This window comes from Cibotium barometz, chromosome 25 (genome assembly GCF_041138505.1).
Source record: "Cibotium barometz isolate CiBa-2024 chromosome 25, ASM4113850v1, whole genome shotgun sequence".
Classification (NCBI taxonomy): Eukaryota; Viridiplantae; Streptophyta; class Polypodiopsida; order Cyatheales; family Cibotiaceae; genus Cibotium; species Cibotium barometz.
In genome coordinates this window covers 2954346-2972648 of record NC_141070.1, presented here as the reverse complement: position 1 = coordinate 2972648, position 18303 = coordinate 2954346, and positions in this window count along the sequence as shown.

Sequence of the window (18303 nt, the reverse complement as noted above, 5' to 3'; positions counted from 1 at the left end):
GAATTTCTCTTATGCATCTAAGTTATGCATAAAATCCATTTATGATGAAAATCACACTTTTAGTATAAAAAGAATATCTTTTATGCATACCTTTATGCATGAAATCCAAATATGATAAAAGTAACACTTTTATAATAAAATAATCAACTTTTATGCATACTTCTATGCATGAAATTCAATTGTGATAAATGTAACACTTTTATAATAAAATAATCATCTCTTATGCATACCTCTATGCATGAAATTCAATTATGCTAAAAGTAACTCTTTTATAATAAAATATTCATCTCTTATGCATACCTCTATGCATGAATTTCAATTATGCTAAAAGTAACTCTTTTATAATAAAATATTCATCTCTTATGCATACCTCTATGCATGAAATTCAATTATGCTAAAAGTAACTCTTTTATAATAAAATATTCATCTCTTATGCATACCTCTATGCATGAAATTCAATTATGATAAAAGTAACTCTTTTATAATAAAATATTCATCTCTTATGCATACCTCTATGCATGAAATTCAATTATAATAAAAGTCACACTTTTATAATAAAATAATCATCTTTTATGCATACCTCTATGCATGAAATTCAAATATGATAAAAGTAACACTTTTATATTAAAATAATAATCTTTTATGCATACCTCTATGCATGAAATCTAATTATGATAAAAGTAACACTTTTATGTTAAAATAATAATCTTTTATGCATACCTCTATGCATGAAATCTAATTATGATAAAAGTAACACTTTTATGTTAAAATAATAATCTTTTATGCATACCTCTGCATGAAAATCAATTATGCATAATATAAAAATCAATTTCTCTAGGCTTACAATGAATATCTTTTAATTAATCTAGGATGATAATTCCTAGAAAATGGTAGGAAGTCCTCTTTTCATGCTTTGAATGAAATTATTTTATGCGTAATTTTTATAAAAATTTTGCCATAGCTCCGCTGCTATGACTGATAAATCTCAATTTTTCTAAGGGATAAAGCTTATCATTAAGAAAATAATTAGAATGATCCCTAATTGGATCATTAATCCATAATGGATTGAATCATCAATATACATAAACTAAAAGCATAGAAAAAAGCCATTAATTTGGCCTCAAGCATAGATTAATCTTGGATTAAAAAAAAGCTTTATGAAAAGCTTCATTTGGATTGAGAATGGGTCATGAGTATGACCATTTCTTAAGTGAGAGAGAGAATTTATATAAAAACCATTTGAATTAAGCATAAATAGAAATTTATGTAATTCTTAACTATCATTAATCAATTTACTTCAATAGAATTCATCAAATTATGTAACTCTTCACTACCATTCATCAATTAACTTCAATAGCATTCAAAAACCATTCCTATTAAACTTCTCAAGCTTGAGAGGGGTTGAGAAGAGAGAAGCATTGAGAAATTATAGAAAAGATCAAAATTCACCATTTACCTTACAAATTGCTTGATTCTTTGTTCACGGTAGAGGCCCCCAACCAATCAATTGGTTAAGTATGTTGATGGAGCCACCAATGGGGATTGAAGAAAGAGGGAAGCTCCAATTTCTTTAATTTGGAGAGAATTTTAGAGAATAGTAGAAATTAGCATTCTTTTAGCATAACTCTAATATAGTAAAATTCTTCTTTTTTTTTCAAAGGACTCATGTTCTATTTATAGGAGAGGGAAGCTCTAACCAAAGCTAACTGAATTCTAGAATTTTCCATTTTCAATTTGGTTGAATTTGGACTAGATTTAGATCTAGTTTGGTTACTTTTTGATTCGGTTTGGTTCAAGAGAGAGGAGAGATAAAAATATCACATTATTCTAGAGTTTAAAACTCATTCAAGCATGTGAAATATGCACCTCCTTTAAATAATTTTCCTTCCTTACATATGTGTCAAAATGGAATGATTATACCCAAAATATCTTATATTTTTAATATTGCTCATAGTTTTTTACTAATAAACCTTGTACATATTCAACTCTTCATCTTATGTGAGCATTTACTCATTTTTGGATACTCAATTTATCTCATTTTTTTGATATTACTCATAGTTTTTTACTAATAAACCTTGTACATATTCAACTCTTCATCTTATGTGAGCATTTACTCATTTTTGGATACTCAATTTATCTCATTTTTTTGATATTACTCATAGTTGTTTACTAATAAACCTTGTATATATTCAACTCTTCATCTTATGTGAGCATTTACTCATTTTTGGGTATTTTCTTTTACAAATAGGATTTATCTCCTTCCTACACATGGATTGATGCTATTGACCCATAGGAACCTTAATTGGACCATAATCCAAAAATTTCTGAAAATCTAGACCCTTAGGCTAAGGTCCTTCATATCCATTTTCAATTAATTCTAATTGCACATTGGAAAGTTCTTTTTGAATTTCTGTTTCAGGGGAACTTATTTTAATAAGATGAGTTATTTTTCTATCCAAAAATATTCATAATCTGAATATTCTCTCTCTAGAATATTTTCTCTCTCTATGCCAAAACAGGCAGAGACAAGATCTCTTATATTTCAGAAAAGGGAATTGATTACAGGAGAATATGCTGGATATTTTGAGAGGCTGGGGAGGAATCTTACATTCACTCCCACTTGAAAAACGCGAGATGTCCTCATCTCGCAAACTTGGGATAATTTCGCAAGATGCACGAATATGAGACTTAGAGAAAAATTAATTAAGATTAACCACAAAAGAAAAGTCTCAAAGAGAGTAAGATTCGAGATAAGAACAAGATTTAAACTTTATTCATTCTTGAAACATATACATTAAAGATAGAATAACTCTTTACACTTCCATAAGCCCGTCCATCATATGGTCACAAAAGCAGCACTCACAAGCTGCACAAGTATAAGGTAACTCATCTATGGGAATAATTCTGTTGGTTATTGCCGCACCTACCTCAGTGGTATGAGATGATCTAACAAAAGGACCTCTGAGAGGCAAGCCAAAAACGGGATAAAGGCGTATCTTCTGATGAGGAAGAAAACACGCCAGTAAGAAGACCCGCTCAGAAAACCCAAGATGCCTTGATCTCATGACGCAGTAGTATCGGGGACCCAAACCCAAAGCTTTAATAACCATGGCCAAGCGGACATTGTTACGAAAGTGCTGTTGACCCCAGGGTGTTACCCTAGTTATGTCTTGATAGGTCCGCCATTTGGTCTGAGCTACAGAAGTTCCCAAGTGAGGAAAAAGTGAGCGCTCATACTGTTCTATAAAATCCTTCTTCACAGACTCGCTTGCGTCTTGAAGGTGAGAAATCATCATGGATAAAACTAATTCTTGTTGCCAAGCCATGAAGGAGATTAAGAAGAAGGGAGATCGATGGAAGTAAGATTACTGTGAGCGACAGGTAAAAGTTACGACTTATATAAAGGAAGGAGCTAGCGTAACTTAGAAGCCAACGGTATCTTGTCACTGAAGTTTTACCGTCTTTCCATGATTTGGGTTTGGCACATATTTCTATAGAAGATTCACATGAAATACATTATGAACTTTGAGATGAGGAGATAAAAGAAGCTTGTAGGCTAAGTCACCTTCTTTCATTGAATTCAGATATAAGGCTCATAATATCTGGGGGATAACTTCTTATACTCCCCAAGAGATAAAGAACTTCTTTTGGGCCGTACTCGAATGAAAACCAAAACCTTGGTATCCAAAACACCGATTTTCACTTCTGAACTCATTGTTCTGAATCCTTAAAATAGGCGTGACTCTTGAGAAGTATTCTAGGGAAAGGGTCTTCCTTTTTTTAAACAGAATCTTTCTTTTATTTTAGAGAGGGAATAATTATAAGATCAAAAAGGGATATTCTTACTCCTATACACCTCGAAGGCTGGGGAGGAATCTTACATTCTACCCCACTTAAAAAGTGCGAGATGTCCTCATCTCGCAAGGTAGAGGACAACTCTTTTTCTTAAGATCCAATTTTATTCTGGGGTTCCTTATATTCTGGTCAACCCAACAGAATACTGGGATAAATATTCCTTATATAGAACTCATCATTAAATAACAATTCATTTAGATCATATCATTCATATCTTTAACATGATAATGGTCCATTAGACCGAAAAATTTCCTTCTGAACATTCCTCCATGGGAATTTCAGTCAAGTAAGTTCTCAATTTGTCATCCCTTAACTTAATCTATCGGTCAAGTGTTAACAGTAGTAATCTGACAGCACAATCCACTAATCTCATAGTGATTTGCTGAATTCATTATCATCATTCCAGTTATGAATATCATCACAGGGACTCGTCCCATTCATCCTCATTGTGGTTTCGCTCAGGTTATTATATTTCAACTTAATTTCAGAAATCATCATTTTTCAATTCAGAATCCAAATCAACTCATCAATTCTCAAACAGAATTAAAAATCATATCAACCACATTCAAAATCATCATCTGGATAGCATTAATGCTTATAATTTTAAGTCTTAGATTTACTCGTATATACTGCCGGTAAAGAGCTGCAGTTATACCCTCGGTATATACGGTTAGTCATGATACTTGGAATTATAAGGTAAATACCATCATGTCTAAGCCTCAAGCAAGTCAGGGTTCCATATAATTGCGGTACTTCCATTTGAAGACCCAATTACTAATTTACGAAATTAGTTTGAATATCAATTTGTATGAAGTATATCACACAATTACAACCTTTTTGTGCTACTTGATAAATCTTTGATATATTTGGCTTCTCAGTTGATCTTTATTAGCCAATTCGCTCTAATACCAACTGTGAGATCCCTATTCCCACCGAGCAACGGATTCAGGATACTGGCAGCAGAAGTAGCACTTCTCACGCGAAACAGGAGTCCCACATTCGGGGCCTCACCCACGGATATCCGGATAAGAGACTAATCCGTCGATTGTTCCAAAACCGAACCCGAAAAACTTCCTTTACTGGAAAGCACGGGTGATTCCACCAGGAAAAACTTTTTACTCTAACGTAGTCAAGATCATTTCTGATCAAGTTGATCCAATTGCATCTTCAAGATACTTGATCAGATCAAGGAAGAAACTTGCACTTGGATCATTGGGATCAACGCTTTTTTCCCCATTCAAGAGGCACAGCCGTTGATTCCTATCCATAGAACAATTACTGTCCGGTGTTTACTTTATCTATCGTAATAACAAAAGTTGAGTCTCGATTTACGGATCCATCAGCCCAGCCTAACCCCATCCGATCCCATGGGTTAGCCAACCACCCAACCACTTTAGTGATGGGATCCAATTTGGAATCTGGTTAGGTTTTGTCCCGGGTACCAAGGAAAAGAGTTCCAAGGCCCCCTAGCCGGAAGTTCATGCAAACATAAAACTAGCCACACCACTTACACACCCAATATGAAATTGCTTTTTTCTTAGCATCAGCTAACTTTAAAATAATCCTTTAATGAAACCATAGTACCACTGATCACAATCTTCCAATTTATCCGGTTGATTCATAATTTCCCATCATTCCTTCATCAGAGTATCTATGGCATCATTGGCAACTAGAACGCTCACCACCTGTCCACTCAGGGGCCTTTTCAATAGTTCCTAGCCCATAATACTCGGCAATATAATCACTTATAAAAATCAAGATGGACTCTCGTTGAAGATCAGCAAGATCAACCAACAGATCCATAAAAAGAGCCATGGACTCATCCATTGAAGACCAGCAAGGTCAATCAACCAGATCCATGCCCGGTTTCAGAAAACAACTCTTACTCCTTGTTCCAATATCTTCCTCGACGTACGCGTGGGTATCCTAGGCGACCCAGAGCCCGAGCACCGTATGGTCAGCACCCTCTAGGATCCTTCGCAGATGACCTAGCGCTTCACTCATAGGCCGCTTCCTTGGTCCCTCATCCACCGTACCGGAAGCTCACCATTTTAATCGAACCGAGGCTGGTCAAGACCTCGGTCGACCTTGCTACGTGAGACGTCCTCCATTGACTCTCCGTCATCAGCAGTTGCAACTTTATCAGTTAGGTCTCCACGACCTTAATCACAAGACGGTCAAAATGCTTCCCCAGCATTCTTGACATAAAACAGCCATTTACAAACAGCATTTACAAACAGTTTACAAATACAATTTCTATATTAACTCTCATTTTTCCACATTATCCCTCATTAATCCACATTACTTATTCCACATTCCATTTATATGTGTACTCATCCAATCACATCATTTTCCATCTCTTCACTTCAGATTCCTTCACATCACATATCATATATTCACATCCATATCCACATCCATACATCCACATCCACATTCACATCCATACATCCATATCTACATGCTTATCTCCATTTTCACATCCTCATTTATACATCCACATCCCATATCCACATTCATACATACACATCCACATCCACATCTATACATCCACATCCACATGCATACATCCACTATCACGTCCTCATTCATACATCCACATCCACATACATACATACATCCACATTCACATCTATACATCCACATTCACATACATCCACATCCACATTCCCATTCACATCTATACATCCACATCTACATCCACATACATACATACATCCACATCCACATTCCACATTCACATCTATACATCCACATCTACATCCACATTCACATACATCCACATCCACATTTCCATTCACATCTATACATCCACATCTACATCCACATACATACATACATCCACATCCACATTCCACATTCACATCTATACAGCCACATCTACATCCACATTCACATCTATGCATATACATCTTCATGCATACATCCATTTTCACATTCATACATCCACACTCCCATCTCCACATCCACACATTCACATACATACATCCATTTCCACATTCCCATTCATATAACCCCATATGCCTTCACATCTAATCTTTTACATCACATCCATTCTCGCCTTATCACAACCCATATACATCTTATCCTATCACATACACTTCTTACCTCATCCCATACACATCTTATCACATCTTAATTCATCTTATCACCTCCTAACTTATTTCATGAGCATCTTATCACCTCTTATCACATCTTATACACCTCTTATCACATCCTATCACATCTCATATCTATTTATAGAATACAAGAGAATTCTTATATTTGATATAAGATTTCTTTACACATTTATTTATGCATAAATTCTATTTAAGGAGATTAATACTTTCGAAGTAAAAATCAATCTTTTATGCATCTTCCTATGCATAAATTCATTTTAAATGAAAATGACACTTTTGAATTAAATTTCAATCTTTTATGCATCTTCCTATGCATAAATTCAATTTAGATGAGAATGACACTTTTGAATTAAAAATCAATCTTTTATGCATCTTCTTATGCATAAATTCAATTTGGTAGGAATTACACTTTTAGAATGAAAGAATTTCTTTTATGCATCTAAGTTATGCATAAAATCCATTTATGATAAAAATCACACTTTTAGTATAAAAAGAATATCTTTTATGCATACCTTTATGCACGCATGAAATCCAAATATGATAAAAGTAACACTTTTATAATAAAATAATCAACTTTTATGCATACTTCTATGCATGAAATTCAATTGTGATAAATGTAACACTTTTATAATAAAATAATCATCTCTTATGCATACCTCTATGCATGAAATTCAATTATGCTAAAAGTAACTCTTATATAAAAAATTATTCATCTCTTATGCATACCTCTATGCATGAATTTCAATTATGCTAAAAGTAACTCTTTTATAATAAAATATTCATCTCTTATGCATACCTCTATGCATGAAATTCAATTATGCTAAAAGTAACTCTTTTATAATAAAATATTCATCTCTTATGCATACCTCTATGCATGAAATTTAATTATGATAAAAGTAACTCTTTTATAATAAAATATTCATCTCTTATGCATACCTCTATGCATGAAATTCAATTATGATACAAATCACACTTTTATAATAAAATAATCATCTTTTATGCATACCTCTATGCATGAAATTCAAATATGATAAAAGTAACACTTTTATATTAAAATAATAATCTTTTATGCATACCTCTATGCATGAAATCTAATTATGATAAAAGTAACACTTTTATGTTAAAATAATAATCTTTTATGCATACCTCTATGTATGAAATCTAATTATGATAAAAGTAACACTTTTATGTTAAAATAATAATCGTTTATGCATACCTCTGCATGAAAATCAATTATGCATAATATAAAAATCAATTTCTCTAGGCTTACAATGAATATCTTTTAATTAATCTAGGATGATAATTCCTAGAAAATGGTAGGAAGTCCTCTTTTCATGCTTTGAATGAAATTATTTTATGCGTAATTTTTATAAAAATTTTGCCATAGCTCCGCTGCTATGACTGATAAATCTCAATTTTTCTAAGAGATAAAGCCTATCATTAAGAAAATAATTAGAATGATCCCTAATTGGATCATTAATCCATAATGGATTGAATCATTAATATACATAAACTAAAAGCATAGAAAAAAGCCATTAATTTGACCTCAAGCATAGATTAATCTTGGATTAAGGAAAAGCTTTATGAAAAGCTTCATTTGGATTGAGAATGGGTCATGAGTATGACCATTTCTTGAGTGAGAGAGAGAATTTATATAAAAACCATTTGAATTAAGCATAAATGGAAATTTATGTAATTCTTAACTATCATTAATCAATTTACTTCAATAGCATTCATCAAATTATGTAACTCCTTATTACCATTCATCAATTAACTTCAATAGCATTCAAAAACCATTCCTATTAAACTTCTCAAGCTTGAGAGGGGTTGAGAAGAGAGAAGCATTGAGAAATTATAGAAAAGATCAAAATTCACCATTTACCTTACAAATTGCTTGATTCTTTGTTCACGGTAGAGGCCCCCAACCAATCAATTGGTTAAGTATGTTGATGGAGCCACCAATGGGGATTGAAGAAAGAGGGAAGCTCCAATTTCTTCAATTTGGAGAGAATTTTAGAGAATAGTAGAAATTAGCATTATTTCAGCATAACTCTAATATAGTAAAATTCTTCTTTTTTTTTCAAAGGACTCATGTTCTATTTATAGGAGAGGGAAGCTCTAACCAAAGCTAACTGAATTCTAGAATTTTCCAGATTCAATTTGGTTGAATTTGGACTAGATTTGGATCTAGTTTGGTTACTTTTTGATTCGGTTTGGTTCAAGAGAGAGGAGAGATAAAAATATCACATTATTTTAGAGTTTAAAACTCATTCAAGCATGTGAAATATGCACCTCCTTTAAAGAATTTCCCTTCCTTACATATGTGTCAAAATGGAATGATTATACCCAAAATATCTCATATTCTTAATATTGCTCATAGTTTTTTACTAATAAACCTTGTACATATTCAACTCTTCATCTTATGTGAGCATTTACTCATTTTTGGATACTCAATTTATCTCATTTTTTTTATATTACTCATAGTTTTTTACTAATAAACCTTGTACATATTCAACTCTTCATCTTATGTGAGCATTTACTCATTTTTGGATACTCAATTTATCTCATTTTTTTGATATTACTTATAGTTTTTTACTAATAAACCTTGTATATATTCAACTCTTCATCTTATGTGAGCATTTACTCATTTTTGGGTATTTTCTTTTACAAATAGGATTTATCTCCTTCCTACACATGGATTGATGCTATTGACCCATAGGAACCTTAATTGGACCATAATCCAAAAATTTCTGAAAATCTAGACCCTTAGGCTAAGGTCCTTCATATCCATTTTCAATTAATTCTAATTGCACATTGGAAAGTTCTTTTTGAATTTATGTTTCAGGGGAACTTATTTTAATAAGATGAGTTATTTTTCTATCCAAAAATATTCATGGAATTTGGTCACACTTTGCTAGTTGAAATCAAAATGGCTGAGCAGGTTTGCCTCCCCTCTAAAAAGGAGTTTAAGGAATATGTAGTAACATGTAGGAGAAAGTTCTTCAAGAAGGCATTCAAGACACACCAGTCAAGACACACCAGGGAGGGTTCCACCACAATCTGCCTATTGACGAGCAACCTACCTTAAAGTCTGCTACACACCGTCTGGTGTATCGATGGCTACAAAAGTAGCTTGTCTCGGTGGTCTTGAGTCAGTGCATCCCGTGGCAGCGATTTGGACATCAGCTAATACTCCAGCTTACATGTACAAAGATTTATGATTAGGCCAAGTAAGTTTTGACATTTCTTGTTTAAATTTGGGACATTTAAGTGTTTGTGTGTGTGCGCTTATTATTAGTGTCATGCTTTTAGTAGGCACTGTTGCCATAGAGAGGGAACATTGCCCATGCTAGACCTTGACTATAATGAGGCTCCTATAAGGAAGAAATTGACTTTTACAGGAGACATATGACTTTAGTGGTGATTCGGCAAGACCATGAGACCACTGTTGAGGTATGTTGTGAACCCATCACAAAAGCAAGTGTTTGTTTCTAAAGGTGTTGGCGAGGCTTTTAATGATGTGGCTTTTATTCTGGTAGAACCAACCTTCCACCTCGCATGCATAGACCAGCCACTCAAGTAGTACATTTGTCACACCACCTATGAACCTGGGTAGAGATATAGTTAAAAAGGCACTGGAGGTAGCAAAGCATGCCCATTCTACACAAGGCGGGGTTAGTAGTAGCAGCTCCACTATTGGTTATGGTGAAGATAGAGTAGATAGAGCACTCAAGACCCACCTAGTACCTTCTGGTAAGATCCTAGAGACTGGTGGTTAGTTGACTTTGATTCCTAAATAGATTGAATCATTGGTTGGTTGTATGTTGTTGTGTGTAGGCATAGTGCTGGCATATTGTATCAATGTTATTGACCTCACTCGTGACATACAGAGCCTTGAGGTGCCATTGGATATGATGGTAAAATTTTTGGAAGGATTTAATATCATTTGTATACCATGGGGAAGGTAAGGGGAAAGATGGTAGACTATTGTGTGGAAATGGTGTTTGTTGATTTTCCTTCAAATACCATGGTGGAGGGCTGCTCTCAAACGAAGGTGCCCAAGTGGAATCGGGTTGATGTGGACTTGCATGCATTCAATTTAGCAAACTTTTGCATGTCTGATATTGGATTCTTTGTGTGCTTGTACACAATGGAATAGGCACATAAGATTGAGTCTTGTGCTGGACTTGCATGCATCAGCATTCAATTTAGCAAACTTTTGCATGTCTGATATTGGATTCTTTGTGTGCTTGTACACAACGGAAGAGGCACATAAGATTGAGTCTTATGTTGGATAGAGGGGATTCGTGCTCTTCCATCGGCGGCAAGTGGTCCAGTGCACACTTGCCCCATTAGACAGAAGAAAGGACAAATGGCAAAGGTAATTAATGTATGTGATGTCTCCCCGTTTCTCATTGTGAATAAAGAGTAGACTGTCATGCGTTTTTCTGAGAGGTATTTTGGGCTTGTGTAAATACGTGTGCATGGTGTGAATAAAGGTTTTGCTAGGGAATGCGTTGCCAGGTGTTCATCAGTGTGGATGGATTTGTTTTGAAGCTCGTGCAGGCCTGTCCGGAATGTAGTTCGTTGGAGATGGTTTCAGCTGTTCGCGGCAGCTTGGTTGTGTACGCGTCCCCAAGTATGAGTGGGCAATTAAAGGTTGTGTGAAGTGTGTGTGGAGGCATGGGTAATTAGGAAAGAAAGGATTAAGGTTGCCTTTGAATTTGGTGTGAAAAGGAATGTTGAGGTGGCAGGTCTTAGAACAAAATTAAAATAAGGATTAACGTGGCCAACTGGAAAGTATGCGTGGAGGCCTGAGCAGTTGCCAACGCGAGATCGAGAAGGTTGGCGAAAGTTTGACGAAGGTTGGGTGCGCCGAATACAAGAGGAAGAGGCGGCCGTTTTGTAAAGTGGGGGCTCTGATTGATTTGCAGAGAAGCTGGCAAAGCGTGGGCTGGCGTTACAGTGGCGCTGGGGACCAGTGGAGCGCAGTCGTATGTGCAGGCGCTAGGTGAAGCTGGTAGCTGGCTGACGGGCTGCAGGTACACAAGTGGAGCCTCCCGTGTGAAGAGAAGGGAGCCAACGTGTGAGAAGCTGCTCAAGGTGCTGCAGTTGCAGGTCGGGCTGGCGTGAGACAGGTCAAAGGGTGGCCGCCCTGGGGTACGAGAACTGGTGAGCGTGGAGGGCACACACAGAGAGACAACTGGCTGGTGAGTGTGGAGACGCAAGGAGTGTGTGGGAGCTGGCATCAAAAGTGACCAGCTGAACAAAGCGGACAGGCAAAGGGAGCCGCTTTGGGGTGGTTAGCTGAGAGGGTAGCGCAGAGACAAAGGAAAGAGAGAAGGTGCTGCAGTGGCTTTGAAGGCAAAGGGAGGCGAGGAGAGGTGTGTGACCGCCTCATAGTTGAACGCAAGCAGGCTTGGGTGCAGCTAGATGGAAGCAAAGGATGGCTGACAGGCTGGCAAGGGGTAGACAGGTGATCTACGAGGGCTGGTGTGGGCCGCGTAGGTGAAGCCGACAGTGGACAACAACAGAGCGGGTGCCAAGTGAAGAGCAGAGAGAGATTTGATGTTGCTGCTAAGCTGGTGGGGCCAGTAGCATTGTAGAGGTGGTGTTTGGGTTTGTTGTGAGGCTGACAGAGGATCAGCACAGAGAGAGAGAGAGAGAGAGAGAGAGAAATGATGGGTAGCTGCTGCTGCTGGCAACACATGCAGAAGTGATGGGGTGCAGAGAGAGTAGAGGGTTAGCTGGTGTGGGCACCTTCTGAAGAGAAGTGGCTGGGTTCATTCTGATGTGATTGGCACAGCAAGCAGGCGAGAGGTTTGTGATGACTGGGGGATGTGGTGTATCCTTGGCAGTGACAGGTCTGAGTGTTTTGTTTATGGTTGTGTGAGTAAGGCTTCTGTGTCGGGAGAAGCTTGTATGATGTTTTGACTGGGAATATATTGCTGGGTGTTTGCTTTGTCTATGGTGCCCTTGTTTTGGGCTGTCTGTCTGGCGTGGGTTGGGTGGTGACAGAGTGAAAGTGTTTGCTTTGTCTATGGTGCCCTTGTTTTGGGCTGTCTGTCTGTCTGGCGTGGGTTGGGTGGTGACAGAGTGAAAGTGTTCCAGCCGGTGGCTGGTGGTGCCCCCATTCGTGTGTGTGTTTCCAAGTTTGCGAGGTGAAGGGCTATAGAGGCAGTGATTCTTTCTTCTTTTTTTCACCTCACATAGACCTTACAAGTTTGGTATGTTGATTGGTGCAGGTGACATGTCTCTTCTCAACTGCTTTTGTACATTCTTCTGCTCCCAAGAGAGACCTTAAGCTTCATTGTGATCAACTGAGACAAATGGAACTCGGGGATGAGTTTGACGTTGAGCTTCATCTATTCATGACAAGGGTGTATATTGGTAATCTCATAAAGAATATGAACATGAAACCTTCATCACTAGTAACATGTGTGTTGATTATTATATGTGTAGTGTGCCATCTGAGGATTGGGTTAAAAGAAAAGATCATCCATGGAGGGGTGGCTGTCAAAGAGGTCAAAAGCTTTGCAAAAGTACATTGTGTTCCTCTTAACATGTGCTGGTGAGATCATCATTGATATGTTTGCTGGGATCAGAACACTAGGGCTAGTTGATGCATACATGGATTGACATGTGATCTTGATATAGAATGATGAATTAATCTATGAGTGCCTTCTACGTCCATATGGAGCAGAGGTATATAATGTCCTTGATGTATCTTGGTTTTTAACATTGTGTATGGAAAGAAAATTCACTTGTATGGATGTTGTCCTTGCAGATTTGATACCCTTATGTGTTGCAGTGCACCGGGTTCCATTTTTTCTCCTATGATCCATTATGCCTGCATTATATTTATGTCCATTGTATTTACATTTGTTGTTCTCATAGAGAGCCTTTTGTGTTAGTACTTCACAGCTTGGTTGCTCTTTTTTTTTTGCCTACCTTCTTTAGAAGTTCAATTGCTTGGAAAGAAGATTGTACTTCACATTTGCTTGGTTTATTTTGGACATGTAATCTTGCCTTGGTGATTGATTTGGCTTTTGGACTTTTTGAGAAAAAGAAAAATGAGAATTCAATTGTTGTTAACCTATAAAGAAGATTGTTTCTCTAAAGCTTCATTCAAGTTCACATTTAAGTATATCATAATTCTCTTCTCATGTATTCCTTTGTGTCATGATTGCATTATCTCCCCTTCCTCTCCCTCTTTCCCTACCCCCTCCCCCTCCCCCTCCCTCTCTCCCTACCCCCTCCCCCTCCCTCTCTCTCTCTCTCTCTCTCTCTCTCTCTCTCTCTCTCTCTCTCTCATTTTCTCGCAATGTACCACAAAAAAACTAGCACGTGCTCCCTATTTGCAGCTCTGGTGAAAAAGATAGATTATAGGACCCAGCACCCTACTCCCTTGTTTGTGCTCACTCTATAACCACTCCCGTCATAATCTTGTTTTGCATGTCCCAAATATCTTTGTAGTGACTTTCTCAAGGGTGTGAAAGAAATGATGTTGTATTACATTATGGAGGACTTATGTGTGAAAATAAAGCAGCATCACTACAAGGCGATTAGATGGTCACAATCTTGTTGGATGTCCTAAATCTCTTTGTAGGGAGTTTCTAAAGGGTGTCAAAGAAATGACCTATTAACACTGCTAGGTTCTTGTAGAAAAACCAAGGAACCCACATCATTTTGATAGTGAAGAATTTTCGTGCATTTTCATCCAGTCTCATTGGGATGATCAATAAGACTCATCCAGTCAGACGAGGATGGAGAAGAAGTTTGAACTACATGCTGGCACTAGAGGAAACTCTATCCCTTTTGTATCGCATATTCAACTTCATAGTAAAGAAGTAGCTGCTAATGGTGGGTGGGACTGAAGATGAGTGGATGAGATCCAACCACTTGGAAATATTTCAAGAAGAATTTTGTGAGGTTTAAACTTTGTGTCTTGGTTATACAAATTTTTTTCTAAAACCTTCTCATTCTAATGGGCCTTCTACATTAGAGGATCTTATTAGTCGCTATCCATAAAAATTTAAGTGGTTTGTTGGGGGTTAAGGGATCAGGTGGATAAATTGATCCTTTTAGCCATATATCAACATGTTTTCTGTCTAATTTCTTGGCCTTTTGTATTACATAAGGATCGACCTTAGAAGCCTCTATTCTCCTATAAAGAGGAGCATACTCGTTATCCAAGTTCACATTTATAAATCACTTTTTAGAATTGTTTATGATGTTGTACAAACCATAAAATAATACTTAAATTATAATTAACTCCTTTCTTTGCAAAATATAAGTTTAGTAAAACATTATCATTAATTTCACGTGTTTGCATTTCAAATAACATCAAATTAATGCCCTATAAACATATCCATACCTCCATTGAGCACTATAGCAACACTTCTTGATGTGAAACAACACTTCCTGGCAGTAGAGGATTTGGATATAGAAAATCAATGAAGGCAAATATGATTTTTTGGTTCCATTTAATGGCATCAAAAAATCAAATCTCTCTTCATTGTTGTCTATGCATAAATAGTATGTGAAGACGCATCTACCTCAAGGAAAGAACTAGGTGTGCAAGTTTTGGACCAATGACTTCTTATAGAAGACTAGGAGTATGGCACATCGATAGAAACCCTTGTGGTTCTAGGCATATCTTAAATCTATGGTGTTAGTTGGGAAGATATTGTTTAATCAATCTCTATGGACTCAATAGAAAGGAGAAATGCTTGTAGGGCATCTGCTTTGCATCCATAGGCTCATCGAACATGAAAGGATCCAAAGGCCTCTATGATGCGAGTCAAGACATCTAAAGCAAGAGAAACCTCATTCTCACTCACTCACTCTCTCTCTCTCTCTCTAACTCTCTATTTCTCTTGAATTGGCTCTCTCTAGCACTCTCTCTCTCTCTCTCTCTCTCTCTCTCTCTCTCTCTCTCTCTCTTTAACACACTTTATCTCTCTAACTCACTCCTTCTCTCTTTCTAATTATCTCTTTAACTCTCTCTTACTCTCTCCAATTCTCTCTATTTCTCTCAAACCGGCCAACTCTCTCTCTCTCTCTCTCTCTCTCTCTCTCTCTCTCTCTCTCTCTCTCTCTCTCTCTCTCTCTCTCTAACACTCTCTTTCTAACTTGCTCTCTTTTCTCTAACCCTCTCTCTTATTCTTTCTAACTCTCTCAAACTAGCTAACTCTCTCTCTAATATTCTTTATCTTTCTCTAACTCTCTAACTCTCTAACTCGTCGCGCCGTCACACTCTCTCTCTAATTGTAACTCTCTAACTCTCTTTATCTTTCTCTAACTCTTTAACTCTCTAACCCTCTTTATCTTTCTCTAACACACTCTCTCTTCATTTTTTTTCTCTTTCTATCCCCCTCACTCTCTCTAACTTTCTCTCTTTATCTTTCTAACCCCTCCTCTTTCTCTAACTCAATCTTTCTCTTAAACACACCCTCTCTCTCTTTCTCTTAAACACACTCTCTCTAACCCCCCTCTCTTTAAATCTCTTTCTCTCTCTTTCTAACCCCCTCTCTCGCTAACACTCTTTCTAATCCTCTCTCTCTCTCTCTCTCTCTCTCTCTCTCTCTCTCTCTCTCTCTCTCTCTCTAACACACAAACTTTCTCTCACTCTAACTTGCTCTCTCTCTCTCTCTCTCTCTCTCTCTCTCTCTCTCTAATCCCCCTGTCTCTCTAACACACACCCTCTCTCTAACCCCATCTCTCTCTCTCTCCAACACACACTCTAACTCGCTCTCTCTTTCTCTCTCAAACACTCTCTCTCTAGCTCTCTTTCTTTCTCTTTCTAACTCCCTCTCTCTAAAACCCTCTAACTCTCTAAACTTGTAACTCTCCTTTTTCCTTCTCTTTCTTCCTAACACTCACTCTCTCTCTCTAGCGCTCTTTACCTCTCTCTCTCTCTCTCTAGCCCTCACATTCTCTCTCTAACTCAATCTCTTTATCTCTCTCTTTTTCTCTCTCTAACATTATACTCTCTCTCTCTCTCTCTTCAACTAGCCAACTCTCTCTCTCTCTCTCTTTCTCTCACTAGCACTCCCTCTCTCTAACTCTCACTCTCTCTCACTCTCTTTCGTTCTCGTTCTAACCCCCTGTCTCTCTTACAATCACTCACTCTCTTTAAATTTCTGTAACTCACTCTCCAACTCTCTTTCTTTCTCTTTCTAACCCTCTCTCTCTCTCTCTCTCTTTCTTTCTTTTTCTAACCCTCTCTCTCTCTCTCTCTCTCTCTCTCTCTCTCTCTCTCTCTCTCTAACAATCACTAATTCTTTCTCTCTAACTCACTCTCTTTACCATCTCTAGCTTTATAACCCTCTAATAAGATTTATATATACATATATATAACCATCAAATAAGAGATATATATATATATATATGTATACATATACATATATATATATATATATATATATATATATATATATATACACACACACACACACACACACACGTGTGCATATGTGTGTGTGTGTGTGTGTGTGTGTGTGTGTGTATACATACATACATACATATATGTACGAGTTGAGTAGAGAGGCAAAGTACATGGGTGCTCCTATAGCGCGTGGTTTCAGAAGCTACTTGGTGATATGGGTGAGCCTGTGGATAGGACAGTTGTCATTTATTGTGACAACATAAGTAGCATATAGTTGGCCAGTAACATAGTATACCATGCTAGAATGAAGTACATTAAGATGCATTATCACTTTGTGAAGGAGAAGGTTCTATTAGGTGATGTAGATCTGGTATATGTTAGCACATAGGATCAGGTGGCTAATATCTTCATGAAGGCATTGGGTAAAGATAAGCTCCACAAGTTTAGGTTCTTACTTGGAGTGCACTGTGTGGAGTTGAGCTCGAGAGACGGAGTGTTGAGATATCGAGCTCAACTAGTGCTACGGCAGACATTGATGACCCGCCTGGGTGATAGGTTCCGCACTTATGCCACTCGCATGGTTGGTGAGATTGTGATTGATATGCTGCCAATGGATGACAGGATGTGTGATAGCCACTTTGGAGTACTAGAGTTATGGCATAGTTATAGCACTAGCTCATATAGTCTGATTTACACTATGGACCAAGTTTTGTATGTTATTGTAGTATAGTACTTTCCCTTTATGTATGTACTCTTATCTTTTAGATATATGGTAGTAGAGAAGAGAAGAAGATAGAATAAAATTCAGCCATCCATCTTATCTTTCCCTTTTATGTATGTACTCTTATCTTTCCCTTTTATGTATGTACTCTTATCTTTTAGGTATATGGTAGTAGAGAAGAGAAGAAGACAGAAGAAAATTCAACATCCATCTCTCTCTTG